Source organism: Oncorhynchus nerka, unplaced genomic scaffold (assembly GCF_034236695.1).
Source record: "Oncorhynchus nerka isolate Pitt River unplaced genomic scaffold, Oner_Uvic_2.0 unplaced_scaffold_1206, whole genome shotgun sequence".
Classification (NCBI taxonomy): Eukaryota; Metazoa; Chordata; class Actinopteri; order Salmoniformes; family Salmonidae; genus Oncorhynchus; species Oncorhynchus nerka.
Window position 1 is genome coordinate 146,409 of NW_027040131.1, and position 5,088 is coordinate 151,496.

At 51.2% G+C, this 5,088-nt stretch overlaps 1 pseudogene; it reads left to right on the plus strand.

Moving 5' to 3' along the window:
* The window catches only part of LOC135569102 (methylsterol monooxygenase 1-like), an 11,987-nt pseudogene extending 10,263 nt beyond the window's left edge, over positions 1–1,724 (plus strand).
* The last annotated feature ends 3,364 nt before the right edge of the window (positions 1,725–5,088 follow it).

Here is a 5,088-nt window from a genome sequence, read left to right on the forward strand (position 1 = left end):
GGCCGTGGTATAGCTAACGGAATGATACTAGCTAGCCGTGGTATAGCTAACGTAATGATACTAGCTAGCCGTGGTATAGCTAACGGAATGATACTAGCTGGCCGTGGTATAGCTAACGGAATGATACTAGCTAGCCGTGGTATAGCTAACGTAATGATACTAGCTGGCCGTGGTATAACTAACGGAATGATACTAGCTAGCCGTGGTATAGCTAACGTAATGATACTAGCTGGCCGTGGTATAGCTAACGGAATGATACTAGCTGGCCGTGGTATAGCTAACGGAATGATACTAGCTGGCCGTGGTATAGTTAATGTAATGATACTAGCTAGCCGTGGTATAGCTAACGGAATGATACTAGCTGGCCGTGGTATAGCTAACGTAATGATACTAGCTGGCCGTGGTATACGGAATGATACTAGCTAGCCGTGGTATAGCTAATGTAATGATACTAGCTCAACGTGGTATAACTAACTGGAATGATACTGGCTGGCCGTAGTGTACGGAATGATACTAGCTAACCGAACTAGTGTTACTAGCGTTAGCTAGCTACATTGTTGTTGTGCAGAGAGCAGTGTAGTCTGCTTAGGGGACAACGGCTCATCGTAATGTCTGGAACAGAGCGAATGGCATCAAACACCTGGAAACCAAACTAATGTGTTTGATGTATTTAATTCGTTCGCCCCAATTTAAAGTGCCACCAACCTGGGCTGCAAGCATACTTTGCGTCTCGTGTTTTACTGGCTTTCCAGGACACAACTAGCACTTATATGTAACTCAATGTCATGTTATAGCTATAGCTAAGTACATTTTATCTCTGGTCTGGCCTTACTGAAGCTAGTTAAGTGTTAGTCGTGAACAACCAGTGTCATTGTTTGCGTCCCTAGTGAGTCAAGACTACGTGGTGGAACAGCCAGGGAGAAATTAGGTTGGACGATTAGACGAGGGCTCTAGATCCTAGAATATGCATGGTTTTCTCCAGCCCTGTTTTAACACCTGATTTAGCCAATCAGGGTCCAGATGAGCAGCTGGTTGGTAGAAGCAGGTGTTTTACAGCAGGGCTGTAGCAAAAACCTGCACCCAGGAGTTGGCTAACCTTGGGGCAGTTAGCATTGTAAACAGTTTGAAACACATTCATTAAAAATATATATTTATTTAATTACTTTGCTTATCTAGCTAAAATTAACTGACTTTACATGTTGTGAGTGTCTCTCTCTCTTTAACCTGTCTCTCTTTAACCTGTCTGTTTCTCAGTCTCTCTCTTCTCTAACCTATCCTGTCTGTTTCCTGTCTCTCTCTAACCTGCCTGTCTCTCTCTCTCTAACTTGTCTGTTTCTCGGTCTCTCTCTCTCTAACCTGTCTGTTTCTCGGTCTCTCTCTCTCTAACCTGTCTCTCTCTAACCTGTCTGTTTCTCGGTCTCTTACTCTAACCTGTCTCTCTCTAACCTGTCTCTCTCCCCAGGTGTGGATCAGTGTATTCAGAAGTTTCTGGATGTCGCCAGACAGACAGAATGTTTCTTCCTGCAGAAGCGTCTTCAGTTATCAGTCCAGAAACCCGACCAGGTGGTCAAGGAGGTAGGTGATACTGTATACCAGGAATTGTTCAATTCATGCCACCACCTGTCCCAGGTCTAAATCAGAAACCCGACCAGGTGGTCAAAGGTAGGTGATACTGTATACCAAGAGGTATTCAATTCTTACCCGACCAGGTGGTCAAAGAGTAGGTGATACTGTATACCAGGGTATTCAATTCTTACACTACCAGCTTTGCTGTTCATTCATGGCCATTTAATAGCACCAGCCTGGTGTCCCCGGTCTAAATCAGTCCCCTGGTTGAGGGGAACAACCCACCTGGTGTCCCAGGTCTAAATCAGTCCTGGTTAGGGGGATCACCTACCTGGTGTCCCAGGTCTAAACCAGTCCCTGATTAAGGGGAATCACCCACCTGGTGTCAGGTCTAAACCAGTCCTGATTAGAGGGAATCACCCACCTGGTGTCCCAGGTCTAAATCAGTCCCTGGTTAGGGGAATCACTCACCTGGTGTCCCAGGTCTAAATCAGTCCCTGGATTGGGAATCCCACTCACCTGGTGTCCCAGGTCTAAACCAGTCCCTAGACAGAGGGGAATCACCTGGTGTCCCAGGTCTAAACCCAGTCCCCTGGTTAGAGGGGAATCACCCACCTGGTGTCCCAGGTCTAAGCCAGTCCCTGGTTAGGGGAATCACCCACCTGGTGTCCCAGGTCTAAATCAGTCCCTGGTTAGAGGGGGAATCACCTACCTGGTGTCCCAGGTCTAAATCAGTCCCTGGTTGGGGAATCACCACCTGGTGTCCCAGGTCTAAACCGGAGGCCCTGATTAGGGGAACAATGGGAGAAAAGCCAGTGGAAATGGGTTCTAGAATTTGATGGCTCTATATGGTTAGGGTGAAATCGCTGGGTTCTAGAATTTGATGGCTCTATATGGATTAGGGTGAAGTCGCTGGGTTCTAGAATTTGATGGCTCTATATGGATTAGGGTGAAGTCGCTGGGTTCTAGAATTTGATGGCTCTATATGGATTAGGGTGAAGTCGCTGGGTTCTAGAACATGATGGCTCTATGGATTAGGGTGAAGTCTCCACTAGATGCTGATCTTGGGTCATTGTTACATTTTCCCACTAATGGTTAATGTTAGGATTGGGGGAGGGAGGCTTATCTTAGATCTGCTGCCCCTGAGAGAAACTTCACCACTATGGGGATGTTCTGGTGTTAGGACAGCCTCCCTCTGCTGTTAACAGCTAGTCCATCTCTTCTCTGTTCTGGTGTTAGGACAGCCTCCCTCTGCTGTTAACAGCTAGTCCATATCTTCTCTGTTCTGGTGTTAGGACAGCCTCCCTCTGCTGTTAACAGCTAGTCCATCTCTTCTCTATTCTGGTGTTAGAACAGCCTCCCTCTGCTGTTAACAGCTAGTCCATCTCTTCTCCCTCTCTCTTCTCTCCAGGATGTGTCTGAGCTGCGGAATGAACTCCAGAGGAAAGAGCTGCTTGTTCAGAAACACCTGTCTAAGCTGCACCACTGGCAGCAGGTCGTCCCGTGACCCGGAAACTGATACGTTGTTGAGGTGTGTAAATGTGTTGGTAGGCCAACAGAAGGCTGTCCTCACTTCCTCCATAGCTTCCCTTTAGACCAGGAAGCAGAGTCCTCCCCTCCTCCATAGCCTCCTTTAGGCCAGGAAGCAGAGTCCTCCATAGCCTCCTTTTAACCAGGAAGTAGAGTTCTCCCCTTCTCCATAGCCTCCTCTAGGCCAGGAAGCAAAGTCCTCCCCTCCTCCATAGCCTCCTTCAGACCAGGAAACAGAGTCCTCCCCTCCTCCATAGCCTCCTTTAGACCAGGAAGCAGAGTCCTCCCCTCCTCCATAGCCTCCTTTAGACCAGGAAGCAGAGTCCTCCCCTCCTCCATAGTCTCCTTTTGACCAGGAAGCAGAGTCCTCCCCTCCTCCATAGCCTCCTTTAGGCCAGGAAGCAGAGTCCTCCTCCATAGCCTCCTTTAGGGGCCAGGAAGCAGAGTCCTCCTCCATAGCCTCCTTTAGGGGCCAGGAAGCAGAGTCCTCCCCTCCTCCATAGCCTCCTTTAGGCCAGGAAGCAGTCCTCCTCCTCCGTAGCCTCCTTTAGACCAGGAAGCAGAGTCCTCCATAGCCTCCTTTTAACCAGGAAGCAGACTCCTCCCTCCTCCATAGCCTCCTTAGGCCAGGAAGCAGACTCCTCCCCTCCTCCATAGCCTCCTTTAGGGGCCAGGAAGCAGAGTCCTCCCCTCCTCCATAGCCTCCTTTAGGGGCCAGGAAGCAGAGTCCTCCTCCTCCATAGCCTCCTTTAGGGGCCAGGAAGCAGGTCCTCCTCCATAGCCTCCTTTAGGCCCGGAAGCAGAGTCCTCCCCTCCTCCGTAGCCTCCTTTAGACCAGGAAGCAGAGTCCTCCATAGCCTCCTTTTAACCAGGAAGCAGACTCCTCCCCTCCTCCATAGCCTCCTTTAGGCCAGGAAGCAGTCCTCCCCTCCTCCATAGCCTCCTTTAGGCCAGGAAGTAGAGTCCTCCCCTCCTCCATAGCCTCCTTTAGACCAGGAAGCAGAGTCCTCCCCTCCTCCATAGCCTCCTTTAGGCCAGGAAGCAGAGTCCTCCCCTCCTCCATAGCCTCCTTTAGGCCAGGAAGCAGAGTCCTCCTCCATAGCCTCCTTTAGGGGCCAGGAAGCAGTCCTCCCCTCCTCCATAGCCTCCTTTAGGCCAGGAAGCAGAGTCCTCCTCCATAGCCTCCTTTAGGGGCCAGGAAGCAGAGTCCTCCTCCTCCATAGCCTCCTTTAGACCAGGAAGCAGAGTCCTCCTCCATAGCCTCCTTTGGGACCCTCCTCCCCTCCTCCGTAGCCTCCTTTAGACCAGGAAGCAGAGTCCTCCATAGCCTCCTTTTAACCAGGAAGCAGACTCCTCCCCTCCTCCATAGCCTTGGCCAGGAAGCAGTCCTCCCCTCCTCCATAGCCTCCTTTTAGGCCAGGAAGCAGAGTCCTCCCCTCTCCTCCATAGCCTCCTTTAGACCAGGAAGCAGAGTCCTCCCCTCCTCCACCAGCCTCCTTTGGCTAGGGGTTGATCTCCCACTCCTCCGTAGCCTCCTTTAGGCTGGGAAGTTGAGTCCTCCCCTCCTCCGTAGCCTCCTTTTAGGCTGGGAAGTTTAGTCCTCCCCTCCTCCATCGCCTCACTTTAGGCTGGGAGTTCGAGTCCTCCCCTCCTCCGTAGCCTCCTTTAGGCTAGGAAGCTGAGTCCTCCCCTCCTCCGTAGCCTCCTTTAGGCCAGGAAGCAGAGTCCTCCCCTCCTCCGTAGCCTCCTTTAGACCAGGAAGCAGAGTCCTCCATAGCCTCCTTTAGGCCAGGAAGCAGAGTCCTCCCCTCCTCCGTAGCCTCCTTTAGACCAGGAAGCAGAGTCCTCCATAGCCTCCTTTAGGCCAGGAAGCAGAGTCCTCCCCTCCTCCTTTAGGCCAGGAAGCAGAGTCCTCCCCTCCTCCATAGCCTCCTTTTAACCAGGAAGTATAGTCCTCCATAGTCTCCTTTAGACCAGGAAGCGGAGGTCTCT